Below are 21,932 nucleotides of genomic sequence, written 5' to 3'. Positions count from 1 at the left end.
ACAAGCTATAAAGCAGCAGTTTAGACTAGTGGTGCTTTTCCCTGTGAATTCCAAAACTTATTGGAATACAGCAAAGGAAAGGAGTCAAGTATTCACAGAAAGAACGTTAGGGGCTGCTGTTTCTTTAATTTGTGTGTATGTGCAACAGGCTGAAGTCTATGCTGCTGCTGCTGCTAATAGACCAAGACCAAGAAGGAGAAGAATTTTCAGACCCTGTTTAACTTATCACAGTCTGCATGAGGTGAAAACTGTAGAGCGCTACAGGGTGGATAGAGACACAATGTGACAACCTACCATGGCCAATCAATATGTAAAGTGGATATCCCACCTCTGGGCCAGTAATGAAGGAGCCTCAATCCTTACCACTGGCACCTGTGGGGGGACATTCACTAGGAAGACATACAGTATCTCCAGATGCAGCTCTCTGCATCAAGTGCAATTTTCCTTAAGTGCACACAGAGCCCACAGTCAGCCCGGGGCTGTGTCTTCTTTCTCTAATTCCCCAATAAGACTCCCCACTGGCACAGCTATAGAGCTGCGTCCTTAACCAGGGTTCCAAGTTAAGTCTTCCAACACTCTCTCTGTCCAACCAATGCTTTGTGTCCCTGCCCAAGTAGCTGACACACGCACTCTTGGAGATTTGATATGCACACACACACACACACACACACACACACACACACACACACACACACACACACACACACACACACACCTGTGAAACCTTTTGCACAGACTATAAGGTTGTTACCATGTCCACCAGAACCAAATGGTAGTTTAACCAAGAGCAAGGCTGTTAGGAGTGGCCCAAACAATGCCACCAAATAAATATGTAAGTACTCTCAAAACTTAAATATCTCTACAAAGATCAGCCACAATGAAAGGTTTAAATATATTTAATAATAAATAATAAAAGAATGAGAAAATACTAAGTATATATTCACAGTGACATTAGAATTCAAAATCACAGGAAATATTTAAAATCAACATTGAAAGACAGTCTCAAACAAATAAAGAAAAATAATATCTAAACTAAGCTTCAAATAATATCTAAACTAAAAATCAAACAGAAACCAGTCGTAGTGTGCAAGTAACCACAAAGCTATAACCAGGAAAATTTCTAAGAAAACGGCCACTATGCGTTTTCTATAAATGCAAATAGCAAAAGAAGTGGAATCCACCAGATAACATCCGGTATTTAATGATAAAAAAGAAAACTGCCACAACACGTTTTCAGAATTAAAAAATAAACGTTGCTGAATGCCACAAAACGTTTTCGTAGGAGTAACACTCGAACTTCATTGGATAAAAGCTTTCATGTTGTCACTTCCTTTATATATCCTTCTTAATCATAACATTGGTTCAATAAACCAATTAATTCTTTAAAGGAACATACACTCAAGTACTTTAAATAAGTTCACATAAAATAATTTCCTAAATCATTCAATTCTTCCACTGTGAACTTTAAAAACCTATTCAAAGGTACATAATTCATATAAATACTAAATATATGGAAATAAATATATATAAAGTTAATTAATACAATATAAAATATATGAAATAAATAACAAATATGGACTACACATTCCAGCACTTGAATGAAACCAATACAAGATACTATAAATATAAATATAGATATCTAGTCACTAACATAGTTTATGTTATAACTTCGCAGATCTGAGCTTAAGTAAAGGGGCAATAGATATATGGTCATTCATGCCCGGAAACTTGTTGGCTTCAAGTACTACTTGCCAATATGTCTCTCTGTATTCCAGTTTAGTTTCCCAGGGGCCTCCCCTGAGTTCTCTAGAAACCATTTCTACCACATAAAAGGGAATTTAGCTTGGGGGCATTGAAGGGTGTGTTTGTATAAAGCATTTCTAGAACTATGCTTCTGAATATCATTCATGTGTTCATATATTCTACGTTTTAAAGTTCTCTCAGTTTTCCCTATGTAGAATCCTTCACACACTTTACATAGAGCAACATACACTAGCCCCTGGGAATTACAATTGGAATAATTGGAAGCAGCTATCCATTTCTTGCTAGCTGTTAAGAATATTTTTTGTTGATGTATAATATATTTACATTGTGGGCATGCCCCACATTTGTATGTACCCTTGGATTTACTGGAAAATACAGAAGGATACTTATTATTTTCTAATAGATTTTTTTATATTATAACCTTTCCGAAATACAGTTTTGATAGTTTTCCCTTTTAAATTAGGCAAATCAGTGTATTCTTTAAATTTGGCCCATTCACTTTCTACTATATTTCTGATTGCATAGGCATTGGCACTAAAATTAGTAATGAAAATGTTGTTATGTATTGAACCTGTTTCACCTTCCTTTGGGCCTATGGAACATTTGGTTTGTATTAATCACGTCCCTAAAACAGGTTTAAATTTCCCTTGTCTATTGTGACACACTTCCCTTTGTATATCCATTATTAATTCATCGGGGTATTTTCTCTGCGTAAACATTTCCATAAGTTGGTCACATTCTTTTAAAAAATCTTCTTCATTAGAGGTCATACGACAGGCCCAAACATACTGCCCCTTAACTATACTCTTTTTTTGATATAATGGATGGGCACTAGTATATCTAATATAAGTGTTAGAAAAAAGTGGGTTTCCTGTATATAATAGATTTAAACCCACTTTCGATCACTTGTAAGGAAACATCCAAATAATTAACATAATCAACAGTCACTCCTAGGCTCCTCAGTTATAGGCAAAGGCACCAAAGGAGCTTTGACCTTGTCTCCTGGCTTGCCTACCTTTTGGTACTGCTCACAGGTCCTGCAGCACCCTGTTACATCCCTGGAAATCCCAGGTCAATAAAAGCTCTGCATAATATGTCCCTTGGTATGCTTTATGTCCATATGACCTGTAAAAGGAATGTCATGGGCTATGGCTAGAAGTGCCAGATGGTATGCTCTGGGCATTACCAACTGCTGTATTCTCTCACCTTCCAGCCCTCCCTCAAGGGTCCACTCTCTGTACAGTAATCCTTTGTTCCAGTGTACAGATTCCCCTTTTTCTTGAGAATTAGGGGCCTCCACAGCTACCTCCCTCAAGATTTGTAATGTAGGGTCTGAGAGCTGAGCCTGTCTCAATTCTCTTTGTAACCCTTCCCAGTTCCCCTTCCACAGGAAGTCTTGTAGCCTCTGACAGTGATGCATCACTGTCAGCCTGGGTACTACTACTCACCTCTACCCTTGCAGTCACTCTGTCCAAGAGAACATCAGTACCCACCAGCAACTGTGGTTCACCTTCAGTCTCACTGCTACAGGGTAGGTCCCTGTCTGCAGTAACCACCTTAACAGTCCTGGCTTCAAGTGTGCAGTTTGTCTGGGTCCCCCCCAGGCTACCAGACCCATAGGCTTGTCTCGAAGCCTGACTGTGTGTAACTGCATGCACACTAGGTCATGGCCCCCACATGCCGAAGCAGGCCCCAACGCTCTATTTTTTTGTGGGCCCCTTAATTATATTTATAAAAAAAAAAACAACAACAAAATTATTGGAAAGTGTACTTTCTAGCTTTCATTACAGCAAATTTTTCAATCATTTTTAAGTAATCGACTTTTTTAGCAAAATCATTTTCTATACATAAAATTGACAAATGAGTAAGTCGTTCTTGGCTAGTGGAATTTCTTTGCCACATTTTTAATGAGTTTTCCAATTTACTGAACGATGTCTCAGCTGACGAGACAGTTACTGGAAATTAAAATTGGAGATAATAATTTGCAAATATTATTTGCTGCTTCAAATCTTGTTTTTATATCGTTGATAATAAAATCCAAACACTTAGTACACAACAGAATTTTGGAAGTCTTCTTCACAGTTTTCAGAATTTGTGTGCTTTTCGGGAAATTGGTGTTGGATTTCTTTTGCTGCAGTAACTGCTTTAGCTTCATGAACAATGTTTTCCCATGAATCGCACAATGCCTGAATTTGTTCGACTAAGTCTTTTACCAAGGCGGTCTCTGTATCAAGAGATAATCCTTTGCTTTGTATGACAATATTCTTATTATCAATACTGGCTAGTATTTTATGCCAGAATATTGTCATCAACAGACCTTTATAAGAACTGAAATATTTATTCAAACCTTTAAGCGTATTTAGTGCTGAAGGAGTTAATCTTGAAGCCATCTTACTAAGAATGTCATCTATCGTAGCAAGTACACCGGGGTAATGTTTGACGATTGGATGCACAGCTTGAATTCTTTCACTCCATCTTGTTTCTGACACACTTTGAAGAGATAATGGTATGTGTTTTCTAAGTACCTCCCAGCGTGCAGGACTATGAGTGAAAAAAGTGTACAAGCTCTCTATATTTCTGAAAAATGTTATAACTATAACTATGGATTGATTTTTGCAGCATTCACTCCTATGCGATTTAATGACTGTGCACCACAGGGGGAGAACACTGTAAATTTGTTCTTTTCTAGCATGCGGGTTTGAACGCTGATTACTTTACCGCACATATTGGTGCCATTATTGTACCATTGTGAACGGCAATCTTGAAGAGGTATATTGTGTTTTTCAAGAGTAACAAGTATTTCTTCAGTTATTTTTTGTCCAGTTTTTCCCGTAAAATTTATGAATTCGATGAAACGTTCATTTACTTCAAATTCATTTAAATTTTTGTTTTGAAATACATATCTGAGAATCAGGACATTTTGTTTATTGTGCAAGATATCTGGTGTTGCATCAACAATTATGCCATAAACAATTGAGTCCCTTCTTTGATCCAGAATGGTGTTAAGAACTTGGTCTGCACAAAGGCCTATAAACTCATTTTGAGAATACCACGACAAATAATGGACAGATCCTTTCATATTTCTCCCTTCTATTTGATTTTGTTGAACTTTAGCAAGGTGTTGTCGTGTTACTTCATCATATTTTGCAATTAGTTCCAAAAGCCCTAAAAAATTTTCATTGTGGACATTTCCAATTGTTGCGTTCTCTCCTTGAAACGCTAAACCTCTAGATGCCAAAAAAAGTGTTATGTCTAAAATTTGTTGCAGAATAGCTTTCCACTAGGTTGTCTCAGACTGAATTTGGAGTTGGAGGGCTTTATCGATTCCATGTCCTTTCAATGAATCCAAAAGACATTTCCAAGCTACATATTGTTATCTATGTTCAGTACTATTTTCATGAGATGGCAACATGTCTTATAACTTTTTCCAAGGTTTATTTTTAGGTGAAAATCCTTCTTGAGCTAAACAGCTTAAATTTTTGTTAAGTGGATCGCAGAAAAGTCGACATGGTAGGCAGTAAAGAATTTCTTTGGATGCACTCCATGTTAGCCATTCTCGTAGAAAATGTTCACTTGTTCTATTATCTTTCATTTTTTTATATAAAAGAAACTATTGAAATTCTCTACCATTAACATCCTTTGGTATATCTTTTGGAATTCTTGAAAGGTGGTGAGTTATACTATTTCTTGTCGCAGGTTATTTGAAATTACTCTAGGCCACAGACCAGGATCATCATATTTTACATCAGGATTTTCGAAATGATGTGTAACTGAAGTATTGGCTGTATCATGTCCTTTCACAGTTAGTTCTTCTTGAGGTTTCTTATTTCCTTCTTCTACGACAGTTGTAACAGTGGCAGTCGCTTCCTCTTTGACTGATTTTTGAATTTCTGAATTCTCATAATCGCTGTCTTCATGAGTAGTACTATGCGCTAAATTCTTTTTGTCACCATATTTAAAGAATTTTATCGACTGACGACCGTGTGATGCTTTTGCTTCTTTTTCATATTTAAGTTTCCTTTTCTGAGCGCCAAACTTGTGTTTATAATTTGAAGCAGACATGGCTTTACTTTTACTTGTTAATTTCTATAAAAAAAATCTAAAAGCCAAAAATATCAATATAACTTTTTCAAAATAAATATATCCATAAAGAACAGGATGGGTGCAAAGCAAAAATATTTACCTAGGATTACGAACATACCTCTCAACCTGAAAACATCAAAAATCTGGACAAATGCCCACGAAAAATAGGTACAAATCTGTATGCTAATTAACATAAAATCTGCATACCTAATTATGTAACCCCACCCATTCCAATAGAATTGTAGGAAACTAACTTTCAAATGCAAACTGAAGAACAGACAACCAAAATATGGCCCCAGATTCTCCCTGCAACCATTCCAATGTTCCATTACTTGGCTATTTCACTCCATTTAACATAAACAATGGAATGTGCATACTGCTTTACTTCTACAATGGTTATTTGGATTTCATTTAAAACGTATTTTAAATTTTATAGTATAAACACTAATAGACATCTGCTAAACAAAACAATACAGTCTCAGAATGAAAATAGACTTAGCATTAAAACTTCTCTGCACTTGAAACTCACATTCATGAAACCCAGACACTAATGCTTAAATAAAATAGCTGCTGCCATAACCACTCTGCTTACTGATTGTAACATTTGAATTAGAAAGCTGCGGAGCTGCTGCCAATAATGAACCACACACACTGTGTGAGTTGCATGTTTAAATAATATAGCTGCTCGCATACCTCTCAACTGTACAGCTTTTTGTAGAATGTCCAGGTTTCTGCCTAATATTTTTGGTCCATCTTTCATAAAATTGTGGTTTTATAGCAAATCATTGGCAAATCACTGAAGATTTAAGTCAGAAAATAATGTAAGACATTTGAGTTTCAGACTTCATATCCTTCAGAAAATTAATATTAAAGCACATCCTGTTGCTCTATCTACTTTCTAAGTTTGTAAGTACAATATTCAAAAATTGTCCCTATCATTTTGCCTTTGCCCCCCCCCCATTATTTATGGCTTTGTCCAGATTTCTTACTCTAAAAGGTTGAGAGGTATGCTGCTGTCATAACCACTCTGCTTACCAAGTGTAACATTTGAATTAGAAAGCTGCAGCCACACACACACACACACACACACACACACACACACACACACACACACACACACACACACACACACACACACACACTAATGCTTAAATAAAATAGCTGCTGCCATAACCTGACCACTGTGCAGCCGCAGACAGTCATATCTTGCACAAGAATCTACACATCCAAAGACCAGAAATTCAAAGCATGGCATGGCTATTTATTTTTTCACACTAACAGTTACAAAAGAAGATTCATGGGTTCTGCAACACATGCCTTCAAAATAAGTAATCCATTATCCCAACATAAGCTAGTAATAGTCATTACTCAAAGTAGCTGTTATTTATATACTTTTAACAGTCGGTTACTCGGGTTAAAAAAAGTTATATGTTTTGACACAAAAATAACTGGTAAACTTCCAAAAAAAAATAACATGAAAATGCAGCTCAGTTAAATCAAACTTATATATATATATATATATATATATATATATATATATATATATACATATATATATATATATATATATATATACATATACATATATATATATATATATATATATATATATATATCCTACTGGCCATTAGAATAAAACAGCACAGAGACAGTCAAAGATAAAAAAGTCATATTGCTTCATCAACATAAATACAAACAAGTGCCTGATTTCTGTGGAGGCGCAATTCACTGATTTATTCCTACCATGAAATAAACGATACACTCTAGTACTGACTACATTGAGGTGTGTACATTTTTTTCTTACCTGTTAAATCCAATAATGTGCTTCGCAGTGCTATCAGCCGCTCAGTGCTCAGGCTTCTGACTCGTCTGTCCCATCCCTCACTCTTTAGACCCTCTCTCATTCTCTACTCTGTTGCAGGCTTCCAAAGTAAACTCAGCCCAGAGCAGCCCTGAGCCGAATTCCGATAGGCTGGCAGGCTGCTCATGAAGCTGACATCACTGTGCATGCCTTTGCGTGATGATGTCAGCTTGAAAGAAAACGCCGGGAAAAAAATTAAAAAAAAAAGCAGGGAAATTCAGAAATTAAGGGGTGCCACTCGGGAATCATGGCACCCTATTATTTGGACCTCAATCTCGCTTGAATTATTTTTTCTTTGTAGTCTATTTTGTGTGCCATGTTATGTTATGTGCTGTGAAATGAGAAAACTGTTAGACACATAATCATTATACTATAAGATCACAGAGCATTTGAATGCATTTTTTAAGCTTTTAGAGATACTTGGAGGGTATTCAAAGTCTTACATCTGGACTTTATCATTACCTGTACTTATTGTCATTGTATTAGTATGTTTCTCAGAATTAATGCTTTAGGAAAACTAAGGTATACAGCATTATTTTAGCATATCTGATTTAAAGGAACTATGGCATTGGGTACTCTGATACCAGTACTGAGGCATCTGTAGATGTGCTGTGTGAACCTACTTCAGAAAACATCTAACAATATCAGAGAATATAAAACAGGTGACTGCATTTGAGAAAAGCCATACAGAGACACTATGATCTATCATTCAGTGAAGCATAACATATTTCAGAACATACAAGCAATGTATGAAACAGTATAAATGCATTAAGTAATGCAGAAAGCTGGGGAAAACAGTATAAAGTGAAAAAGGCTGCACTGTGATAACTGCTATAGTAAGATATTTGGTAACATCTGGTAACGCTATCAGCTCATCAGCAGACCACATTAATCCTGGCTTAATGAGTTTACCATTTTAATTTATCAGTTAATAAACACTGTAACCCCAATTATATGTTTCTGTCTGCAGAACAGCACACTGTTATTAATAAAACTGAAGCCATTAATGTGTATTGAGTTTTGCAACATTTGCCCAGCACTCCTCACATAGAGGAATAAAGATCTGCCTGTGACTCTGGCAAACTGAGTTTGATTAGTGACTTGAGCACCCGCTGGAGCTGGCCAGGTGGAATTAGCCTTGCCTCTTCTGGAGGGAGAGAGATGGGAGTATGCAGGAGACACAACAGTTCACAAGGTCTGGTGATGATATCAGTGCTATAACAATGACAGCTCAGCTGTTATAGAGGTAGGCTCGTGCCACCCACTCTGCCGCATTGATAATAATAATAATTGAATCATGAATTTTGAAACGGGCCCATCTCCACAATTGAAAAAATATGGATATGGGCCCTTTTTGAAATTCATGATTCAATTGTTGTATGAATTAAAGTATACATTTTCAGTGGTCGAGAAATTTCAAAAAGAGGTTTTAAATATATCAATCACACCAGGCCCCCCTTATCCCGGGCCCCCAGGCTACGACCCTGTCAGCCCTCTCCTTGTGGGGGCTATGCACTAGTAACTACATTATCAAAATCATTCCCTGTCAGGATATCTGCAGGGATATCCTCAAACACACCTACTTGCTTGCTTCCTTTTCCACCCTCCCAGTCAAGGTGAACCCTAGCCAAAGGTATTTGGAATGGGGTCCCTCCTAAAGCTCTGACTGGATTAGACTGCCCAACCAAGTAGTGCTACTCTTTAACAATTGCAGGCTTCACAATGGTTAGGTCAGAGGCTGTGTTGCTCTTAGCAGTGGTCTGTTGCTCATTTACTAAGATAGGATATAACCTCTTGTGGTAGTTTGGTACCCTTGTTGTCTCCAGACAACTTACCACTAGCATTCTGTTACTCCCACTTGCTGGCTCACCCACATTTTGTTCCCTACCTTGCCTCCATGGACATCTATATGCTACATGGCCCTACTGTGGTTACATTTAAAGCATTTAACCCTTGAAAATGGCTGTGGACCTGAATTAGTGACTCCCCTTGTTACTGGCAGAATCTTTTGGGGTGGTTTAGGCTGCCCACCATGGGTTCCCTTATATCCATGTGCAGCACTGGATATCTGTTTCCTATGCAGCGATGCCCTGCTTGTTAGGTATAGGTCTCCTTTTTCCCCCAATTCATCTGCAGTATTGCATTCCCTATCTGTGAACCAGATTCTCATGTCTTCAGGCAAGCTAAGGGCTAGTTCCCTCAACAAAAGGTCTGCCAGTTCTTCAAAAGTGGTAACCTGACACCCACTCACCCACCTATGAAAATAAGTGTTTAACTCAACAGTATAATCACACACAGTCTCATCTGCCTTGCATCTATGCTCATGAAACTTTTTTCTATAAGCTTCAGGTGTTAACGTAAAGCAGCCCAATAAACAATTTTTAATTGCATTATAATTTAAGCAATCAGCATCAGACAATTTTGAAACAGCAGTTACAGCTTTACCATGGAGTAAGAGGGTCAGGAACCATAACCAGAGCCCTTGGTCAACATTATACTGTTTACATACATTTTCAAACATATGAAAAAAAAATATTAAAATGATCTCCCTCTGTAAATTGTGGAAGAAATGTACTGACCTTTATTGCCTCTGGGGTACGGTTACTCCCTTCCCCATTACCTCCATGACCCGGTGAAGAGTCAGCATCTCCTTTTCATGTTGCCTCTGCCTCTCATTTTCTTCGGCTTCCAGATGTCTGTCTATCTGCTGATTATAGTTTCAAATGTTTGGCATCTAGTTCAAGTCTCTTTAACTCAAGATGGATTTTTAAGTCCTTTGAGGAAAAATTAAACTGTTCATTTTCTGAGAGTTGTACATCCCCAAGACTGTCTTCCTGGTTGCTGGTCTGTGATGCATCTGTGGTTAAGGCTGCAATCATTTCAGCTTTAGTCAGGTTGTCATACATCAGTCCTTTGGCTTGACACATCTCAGCCAGCTGGCTCTTTGTCAGCATGCCATAATCCTCTGCTGACATCCTTGCCTGCTCTCCCTGACTAAATAAGCTAATAAAAAATAAATACAGCTATTATGATATGAAACTCTGAATGTCTACTGTGTGGCTGCTTGAGAGTACAAGCACCTTCTTTAGTGACCACTATTTACAGGCTACAGGAGTTCAATATCCACACCATTAAATCCCAATATGTGATGTAGTGATCCCAACACTGCCAGCCAATATGTGATGATCCACCACTGCCAACCAATTTGTGATGTGGATATCCCACCTCTGGGCCAGTAATCAAGGAGCCTCAATCCTCACCACTGGCACCTGTGGGGGGACGTTCACTGGGAGGATAACAGGTACACACACACTATTTCCAGATGCAACTCTCTGCATCAAGTTCAATTTCCTTTAAGAGCACACAGAGACCACAGTCAGTCCAGGGCTGGTTCCTCTTTCTTCAGATCTCCAGTAAGACTTCCCACTGGCACAGCTATAGAGTTGAGTCCTTAGCCAGGGTTCCAAGCCAAGTCCTCCAACACTCTCTCTGTCCAACCAATGCTTCGAGTCCCTGCTCAAGTAGCTGACACACACACTCTTGAGATTTGATTTGCACACACACACACACACACACACACACACACACACACACACACACACACACACACCTGGGAAAGGCTGGCACAGGTTTGTTAGCAATGCCCCCTTTATAAGGTAGTTATCACTGCCACTAGAACCCCTTGACAGCTACTGTAAGTCCCTTAACAAAGGGTGTCCAATCTTACACTGTAATATTAATATAAGTGGTAGTTTGACCAAGAACAAGGCTGTTAGGAGTGGCCCACACAGTGTCAAAAATAAATATGCAAGTACTCTCAAAACTTAAATATCTCTACAAACATCAGCCACAATAACAGATTTAAATATATTTAATAATAAATAATAAAAGAACGAGAAAATATTAAGTATATATTCACAGGGACATCAAAATCACACGAAATATTTAAAACAACATTGAAGGACAGTCTCAGATATAGAAAACTAATATCTAAACTAAGCTTCACTATATTCCTGACTGAATTTTAGAGAATTATACTATTCCGTAGTAACTTAATGCTCTGTCTCACTAAGAGACTTCTCAAAATAATATCTAAAATATTACTGTTGGGATAGCTTGCAGAATGACAATTTATGGTCATCTGACTTCTAGTTTTAATGCAAACTGCCGTTGCTGGCAGCTGGCAGTATTTAGCACCTACCCATAAAAATACACATACAAGGGCTTTTGCTCAGATATTTGGCAGGTGCTGGAAGTCATAAAACAATTGCATACCACTATGCTTCCAGAGTAGTGATTAGTTCATTCCAAAGACAATACAGTGAGCTTCCTAGTACAGACTTTGTGTCTCTGGCTGCATTGAAACCTGTGAGATAGCACCTTTATGGCCTAGCCTATAAAGTGATTTAATTTCAGATATTTTTCTAAAGTTTGCTGGACAGAAGTTAACCCTCCAGTTTCCTCTGTTAAAACATATACATTTAAACAGTTACAACAGTGAATGCACATTTCTGTTCTCTGCAGTAGGTACACTGTGGTTACATTTCAAACACAGCACTTTACAGATACCTTTTCATTACACACGTCTGTAAAAAGCATATTGATATACACATGACATACAGTTATAATACATTTGTAACACAAACATCTTGTATAAATCATTTTGATATTCATAAATGACGTAATTATTTACAAAATTCCAGCTAGCTATACTGGCAGTACCTCCTTTCATCACACACACTACAGGAACTCTGCAACCTCTGTCATCCTCAACTCAGACAATGGCAAACAGAGGGGAACCAATATCGGTCGATAGAAAAGTATGTGTAGCACTTAGAATTTTAGATACAAGAACCTTTCAGAGACCAACAGGAGACATACTGGTGATGAAACAGGCATTGACATCCAGGATCCTACATCAGTTCCTGAATGTTATGCTACAACATGACAGTGACCACACATATTTTCCCTGTACACCTGAGGACATGGTCACAAATATGCAGGGGTTCAACCCTGTAGCACACTACCCTGAAGTACTGGGTGCCATAGGTTCATAGGTTGGTTCATAGGTTGGTACTAGGCTATCAGCCCTAGGGCCTATACAAGCCTAGCCATAACAATTCCCTGGCTATTTCTTCCCACATTATTTACTTTCCTGGACCCCTGTCTAGCAGGGCGACTGACGTGATCCCTGGGGTGAATTTCCTTTCTCCCATCCAATCGTCAAGGTTCCTCTTGAAGAGGTCCAAAGAGGCACTCTGCTTGACATGTATGGGCAATCTATTCCAGAGTCTGGGGAGTCTCTGGGTCAGGAACCTATCCCTCCAGCATGTTTTGTTTATTGTGATGACAAGGTTTAGATCCCTGGAGCGTGTAGCTCTGAGGGATTGGGATTTCTTTAAGTGTAGCATGTCCAACAGCTCTGGGTTTGACATGGTCTTGTATGTTAAGCAGAGATCGCCTCTGAGTAGACGATATGCGACAGAGTATAGCTGGAGTTTTTTAAGGCGGTCAGCGTAGGGCATCTGCTTTAGGCCTGTGATTCTTTTAGTGAGGTATTTCTGAGGCCTTTCCAGTTGTTGCAGATGTCTTGAGAGGTACATACCAAATGGGGCGTTGTATTCTATAATGGGTCTAATGAGGGATGAGTACAGTGGGACAATGACCTCCTTTTTTGTGGATGAAAAGCCCTTCGTGATGAGGTGTGCCACATAGAAGGACTTCCTGACTGTTGTGGCGATGTGGTTATCGAATGTGAGACCACTGTCCATCTGTGTCCCTAAGTCTCTTATCACACTTTCTGTGTTTAGTGTACTGCCACCTATATGTTAATTCATGGATACATGTTTTTTCCCAAAGGGGATAACAATACATTTCTTGGCATTGAGCTTGAGCCCATGGCTCTGGCACCAAGCATCTGTTTCTGTAAGGCCCTTTTGTAGAGTATCCACATCATTTGGGGATTCAATAATGGCTCCCAGTTTGCAGTCATCTGCAAACTTTGTTAGCCAGAGTCCCTTAGTGTTGACCTGTACTTCAGAGAAGTAGATGCCAAACAAGAGCGGCCCCAGGACTGAACCCTGAGGTACTCCACTTGTCACTTGTCTGGAGCTGGATTTGGAGTCGGCTACTTTTACATAGATTGTACACATATAGAAATCAAAACACCGCCCTGGAAACAGGGAATGGTCTACATAAATAGAAAGGGCTTTCACTCCATTAACTGACAAGTTGTGTGTAATGCTAAGATAAACATCTTGAATGTGTGTGCTGGCAACCCAGTCACTTACCACAACTCAAATATCTGGCATAACTCCCAACTGTAACAGATGTTCACTTAGGGTCAGTTACTGGGGGATGCAGGTTATGCACTGGAATTGTGGTTGATGACACCCCTCAGAAATCCACACACACCCCTGCAGAATGCCATAATGAGGCACACTCTCAAACCAGAAATAGAGAGTATGTGTTTAGACTGCTGAAGTTACAGTTTCAGTGACTAGATACATCTGAGGGAGCAATGCAGTACAATCCACAAATATGCACTGATCTTCACTGTCTGTACCATGCTTCACAACATCATCCTGAGAAAACAGCTTCAGCAGGATCAGCAAGGGGAAGGGGCACACATTCCACCACCACTGGCAAGGTCACCACAGCCACATGCAGGCGAGGAGTAAGAGGGGGAACCAGCAGCTACTGTGAGTGTAGGTAGATGTAGGCATGCTCAGTATGCCCTCACACTGGCTAAGAGGCAATGCATAGCATACTCACTCTCCATCTAAGGGGCTAAAATCTTCATCCTGTGCACATACATATATTAACATTGATGCCAGGCAATGCTTACAACTTTTACCTACCCATGTAATGGCTGTGTAGTTCTAGCATCAGACAGACTCAGCCTTGAACTAAAAATGTAGCAACTGCTAGATTTACAAGGTAAGTTTTGAACCTGGAATACAACAAAAAATGTGTAATAATACAAATGAATGGCACAGCCTTGAATACTGTTACTTGGTAATGAAAGTAAGTAAAAGGTGGCCGACTTTTAAAGCAATGACTTCAAGATGTGACAGCAGTGACGTATGTGAATACCTATGTATTCTATCAAGTGATAGGCCTCAGGCATCAAGGATTCACACATTCATACCTCTCAAAAGTAGTGATGGTCAATGAATGTCTTCCGTTTGGCTTCATACTTTTGTACTGGCAAATCATTAAAGAGAGGAGTTAGAAATTAATGACACACATTTCAGTTCAGACTTCATATCTCTCAGAAAAATCTTATAAATACTGATAATACTGATGCAAAAGCTGTTTGATTCTTTCAGCAATCTTTAACTTTTATAAGACCAAAATATTTAAAAAGTCTCTCTATTGTTCAGCCTTTGTACCACCTTTTATATAGCTTTGTCCACCTTTTTTGCTGTAAGAGTATGGGGGGCATGTGCACATTACAAAAACCTGTAAGAAAGCAGTACAGTTAGCAAAACAGCATCACAAACACAGATATTCTAAGCATTAAGTCAGCTATGCACCCTGAGCATCAGCCACAAAGCTTATGTATCCTTGAATTCAAATGATAGGAAACAAGAATATGGCACTGTTATCATCATTTGCACAGGGCGTTGTGGGGATGGGGATGGGGGTGGGGGTGGCAAGAAGCCTAGGCTGACACAAAAGGTAAATGAGGGCATTTGAGTAAAAAGGAGAAACAGGCAGAAATTTAGATAAAGCATCAAATGGACACTGAAACATAATGAACTTTAAGTCTCTAGACTGAAGCATGTAACTCTTGTGTGTGTTTCTGTGTGGCCACTGCAGGTGAAATTGGTGTGTAGGTGTCTGTAAGAACACAGCCAAGCTCTCTGCTAGCTCTACATCTTGATATTTTGGACAAGTGTGAGCTTTGCATGGTAGAGGTGACAGTTCATTGCTATTGTACCCAACCACAAGAACTGGCTCTGCCAAGAGTTGCACTGGTATATCCACACCCATGGTCAGACCCAATGATGCTATCTGAACGTGACTAATGTCTGCTGGATGAGCTGTTCTCGAGTACAACCAGAGCCATGACCCCATAGCCTGCCTCGTGTGGGTGTGAATACCTCATCCACTGATGGAGCAGTGGAAGTAGCAACACTTTGGGAGTGTGATTGGGCATGGCTATGTTGGCTAACATCAGAAGATGTAGCTGACCTATGCCCACATAGATGCCACCTCCCTCCCAGCAGATGTTCCATCACAGACACCTCCCATTCCAACGTTTCATTCATCCAATCCATTGAATCGGCAACACAGTGGAGGCAGTCACAATTGTCAGCATGTGCCACATTTACAACCCTAAGCATTTCTTTGGAGGCCCAATTAGAACATGCCTGCACCTCAATGACAGGCCTAAACACATGCTGAGTGGCACAGAAAGACACACCTGGATCAGGTGGAAGATAGACAGCAGACCTCCTTTGAACACCCCTAACAAACCTCTTGCATGGCACCTTGCCCACACTTTGGCTATGACCAGAGTCAACAGGCACTGAAGCCGCAGTAACCACATTACACTGATCGAGTGTCTCACCCTCCACCTATCCAACATCTTAGGACTTACTGGACTAGGTTAGCATAGGCCTACTGGCTGTGTCTGATGGAATTACAGGGGATGGCTGAAGGTCAGATTCAGTGTCAGATTCAACCTCTGTACACCCCCAACTGTGCCTCTATTTTGCCACCATCATCATCAGAGTCTACTGATACTCTGACATCAGGTGGTAAGAGTTCTACACCTCCACTGTCAGGATCACCTGTGATAATAAGCAAAAAATACAGGAAATAAATTAATAGCTATTCTACTACAGTTCAATATATGCTAACAAACTAACGGTGGTGTCACTATTACAGACAGTACGGCAATACACTGATATCTACATCACACATATGGCCAAAATAAATATTGCCGTGAACTGCTCATAAGTACCAAAATAAAAATGTTTGGCTTACTATGTGCAGATGCCTCCTCAGATTCTAGGAAGGGTGGTCCTGAAGAAGTTAAGCAAAAGGTAAGGACACCATCATCACAATTAACAATAACACAAGGGGTAAACATGTTTTGGCCTTTTATATGTCCATTAATAATACATGTAACAGAAACTTGGATGACATGTCCACCCCAAACCCATGTGTAATGAACCAGAATATGTTGTTAACTGTGTCAATCTTTATAACTACCCCCCCAAAAAAAATGGTAAACCTAAGTATTGCTCTCAGTGTTTTCCTATACAAGAAAATTTACAATTGACAATAGTTAAGCCTAGCTGGAAGCTCTTCCTGGGACATACTTATCCTCCTGAAATTGCAGCAGCAATATCACTCACATGCTGTTGTGAATGATCTTTCCACTGAGCTCTCTGGATCCCTGACAGTGGACAGGAACTCTTCATTTGGTGTCAGTGGTGGCTTTGTAGCAGCCCTCTTGGTAGCCGTCTGTCCATGCACCACTGCAACTGCTGTCCTCTGGGGTGATGAAATCATGTCAGTGATCCTATAATGCACCTGATCATATGTTCTGCTGTGCCCCCCAACAGCATACACATCTTCCACTGTCTGCTGCCACATTTGCATTGTTCCAGATATATCCCCATGACCTCTGTCAAGCAGAAAGTCACCATGTCACCTAAAGTCTTGTACAATGGCATCATTCTCAGGGTCACTTAAGGGGGGTTTGCAGGGAATGGGACATTTGGGTGCCATAGTCCTAGGTGACATAAAACAGAAAAGGATAATACACATAAATAAAAGTCCTGGTTAGATATAAGACATAAGAAAGTAGTTTTTCAATATTACCCACTAGTGAAAAATAATTCAAATATATAAAAGGATTTATCTGTTTTTTAACATATCGCAGTCAGACACAAAGCAAGGTTGGATCCAAAACTAGGGTAGTAACAATAGCAAAGCAAACCTCTGTACAATCAATTTTCTGGGTGCCAACACAGACATGTAACTTGGCTCCCCACCCCCAAAACAACAAGCAAGTGGGATTTTGGTACCAAACAAAGGAATTAGAACTTTCAGTGAATTGCTATAAGTGCTATGAAAGAGAACATTCCCAAAACATGTGTACGCATTTACCACAGAACATTCATTTTGATACAATTAACATTCACTTATACCTGTGTCCAGCACTCCCCTAGAAGTGTCTCTGGGCCATCCTATAAGCCTAACACCCCTGTGTCATTGATAACATAGGACATTTACATTGCACTGAAATAATAGAAGAGCATAAAGAGAAACAGTGATGAAAGTTAATAAGGCTGTGCATCTTGAAAGTAACATGCTCTGACCAAAATGATTATACCCATCAGTAAACATCTAAGAAGTGCATCTAGATAAAAGTAGCATTTGCTAATGCATATATAAAAATATTTTTGTAACTGACATCTGAGCATATCCAGTATCTAACTGAAAAAATGCAACCATACTTCATCAAGATCAGTAGTCTTCCATGCAGATAAATCCAAAGTAATAGCAATCTTCAACTGTGTTATCCACATATACATGTCTCCTCACCTTCAGGTTTCCTAGCTACACAGTTAACCTTTTTTATAGTGTAGATTCAGGACTGTGAGTATTGTGAATAAGCAAATGAGGTGTGAACTCATTAGAATTGCTGAATCCCAAATTGTTGGCTCAGTGTAGCAGATGTAAATATAGTGCAGACACTCCCTTAGTGTTTGTTACTAATGGATTGCAACTGTGAATTATTACTGCTAGGGAGAAGGAAAACACAATGGCATTTCATACACCCTTACTACCAGTGGGTGTGTCAGACAGGTTAGACTTGCAAAGTTTAGGAAGTAATTGCATCAGTGTTTTAAAAGTAAGTAAGCAGCATACATTTCACAGTTTCTGTTCAGTAACATCTAACCTCTCCTGCATTAGTTGAAAACTGTATATTATTGCCATTTAATATTCTCTGACAATTTAAGGACAATGATACAAAATGCCTTACAGACTGCATAGCTCAGATTACTGCTGAGATAAGTGAAGTTTGAACACCATACAAAAATAAGACAGAGCTGCATTTCTCCAAAAAATAGTCTTAAATGGTTGTGCGATCACTCATTGCACTACATCTGAAATTAATACATGTACAAATAAATCAGAAGAGTACAAGTGCCATATGTCTTGTTGCTATTGTGAATAATTTTGGACTTGCTTATATTTACAGTGATTTTCATTCTCTGTTGCAAAGCTTTTTCTGTGGCAAAGATGGATAAACCACTCTTACACTGATTTGAATATTCATTGGTGCGTGAGTTCAAATCCAGACTTCTGTAAAAATCTTTCATGTGTAGTAACGTATTTTGTAGTGTTGTTTATTTTATTGATTTCTTTCTTTATTTTTTAATGCCAGTATTCGCATGGAGTGCTTCTCAGAGCAAACATGTGAAACGGATAAACACAGTAAATGTCATGCGACATACTTCTTTGATAATCAGTACAATAAGTACAACTGTGAATCACCTGTGTGTGTAGCACATCTGGTAAACACGTTGATATACACAGCATATACTTTGTGTACATCAGGGTTCAAGTCCCACCTTTGTCCACATAATAAACACTGATCACAAGGCTGTAACAAATTTAGCCTTGCTTATATCATTTGCACAATGCTTACCATTGTGCAAACTTGGACTAATGGCCCACACAGGAAGCAGACAGAACACCTGCAGACAGGACGCAGACATTCTAAATTTCAAAAAGGATACATTGTTGCATTTTTTGCTTTTTATTGCACAAACATGTTAAGCACCATTGCATGGCAGTTAACACACAGAAGTTAATAATAAATAAGGAAATATTCAACTGTTATTTAGCTAATCTTATGGCAGTAGGTGTAAGTGTACGTCTGCAATATAGATGGTCCTGGGTACTAATACAGGAAGCACAACATATTTTTACTGTTGTTACAGTTTATATTAATGAACAGAAAAATATCCAAGTGTTATTTCAATATTCCTGTGGCAACAGATGTAAGTTTAGGGCTGCCATACACATGGTCCTGGATTCTAATACAGGAAATTCCAGACATTTTTACTGCCATTCCATTTCACTTTATATTAAATATCACTTATAACAATTTAAATATATTATAAATAAATAATAAATAACAATAACTATGCATACCAGTGGAGCTCATATGAATTATATTTATGAGGGATAAGATACCCTTACTGTTTTTGAAGGGTCGGATGTATGACTGGGGGTATAGTGGCTGATATGCATCTGTAATCATAACTGTGTTCTCTGGCTTTGGATGGTCTTCAGACTTCAATAATAGTCATAAACACAGGAATGTATAGACCAGGACCTTGTCAGGTCACACACATACATGGTTAACCCCTCAGTCTGTTATGTGTATTTATATTTAAATAATGAGTATGTCTGAGAAGTACTTTTTTTGTGGCAAGGATGAAAATTCACCAATGTGGAAGAAAATGCTTTGCCTCTTATGCTTAGGTTTGAATCTCACATTATAAAAATTAATTTTATCAGTGTGCAAAGCCCCCTGAAGAATGCGTCAAGTCATACAATGTATGCCTCCAGTACGTCTGCAAAGTTAAATCACCTAACAGTTCCAACAGCAAACAACCCTCAAACTAATGCCAAGTGCCAGATTAACCTTCCAGTTTCTGAAACTGATTTCCCCGCTGTTTGGTGCTGTTGCTCTCCACTTAAAATTGCACAAATGTGTTTGGCATCACTGCCCAAGTTTGCACACTACCAGTTAAAATGATAACAGGAATTTGCATGAAATTATTATTAGCTATCATTGTGTTTTCTGATTAGACATGTCTGGTGTTAGAAGGGAAGGTGCCCAATTTAGGGCACAGAGGTGGGTTATTCAGGAGTACAGAATATGTATTGGACTCCTTGTAAAGCACCACAGCCAAAGGATTTTGCAGGGGAAATATACCAGTTCCCATTACAATTCTGAGGCTTGGAATATTCTGGCCAAGGCTGTATTCAGTGTGACTGGCATTCCATGCACTGGAGAACAATGTAGGCACCACTTTATTGACCTAAAAAGGCACAAGAGGGATACACTCAACCAGTGGCTGGATGAGTTCAGAACTAACAACATCCCACAGTTGTATAAGTATACTAATAAAGAGAATTTTTAATAGACAGAAAGCTAAATATAGGCAAGGCTGGTATGCATAATGCTCTTCTGCTCTCTTCTTTTCTTTACACAGCTAATGCAGAAATCATTGCAAATAAGGAAGCCCATGCTGAGTGTCTAGAGAGACTGAGGGAAACAAGGGGTATGAATGCAGCACAAGAGAAGTATTATTGTAGATTTTAAATTAAAAATGTTTTTTTTTTCTTTTTTATACAGTTGTAGCAAGTAACTGTAAAAGCAAGTATGCTTGCTTCAGTCTGTAGATAAAACCAACTTTAAGAGTCAAGTGTAAGACTGTAGCCAGATGTTATGGGTTCAAATACAAGTATAAAATAGTGCAATCCTTCAAAATATTACATAATTTAAATTTTACACAAGTTCAGATAAAATAGTTATATTGTTGTGATAATGCATTGTATATCAGACATGATGGTACTAATTTTATCTCTTTTTTTTCTCTCACCCTAACCCTTATCTCTTTTTTTCTATGTGTCATCAAAACATTTCCATGTCATCCATCTCTAACAAATCACAGAATGCTTTACAGCACAGATAGGTAGGCCAACCCCCAGTGGCTCAGCTTGCCCCTGCTGCACCAGCTCCAGTGCCAACACCCAGCACATCTGGGACCCAGCCTGGCAGTACTGACTCTGCTGCACCTGCAATGCCTGCCTCCTCAGGAAGCACTATCCCAGCAGCTGATGCTGTGGTACCCTCTGGGAGTACTGAGTGAGTTGGGGATTTTATCACCCACCAGGGGATGCCAGGGTTGGTGCGTATGGTCATGCACAGCACCATTGATGCATGCTTATGCTGGATGGAGAGGCTGCTCTCTCTTACGGTCCATAGGAGGAGGAGACAACAAGCACTTCAGCAGCCAATGGAGTAAGGGGAAGGTGATGACAGTCCTGAGGGTGAGGACTAGATTCTCACTGTTCCCATGTTTGATGGGCATGGACTTCTGCTCCCTCCCTGATTCCAATCATGGTGTACCCCAACCTTTTGTGTCCCTCACTGTCCCCGTGTCTTGTCTTGTCTGTC

The sequence above is a fragment of the Protopterus annectens genome, chromosome 1.part1, assembly GCF_019279795.1.
Source record: "Protopterus annectens isolate FY-2018-M chromosome 1.part1, PAN1.0, whole genome shotgun sequence".
NCBI lineage: Eukaryota > Metazoa > Chordata > Ceratodontiformes > Protopteridae > Protopterus > Protopterus annectens.
This window is presented reverse-complemented; position numbering follows the sequence as displayed.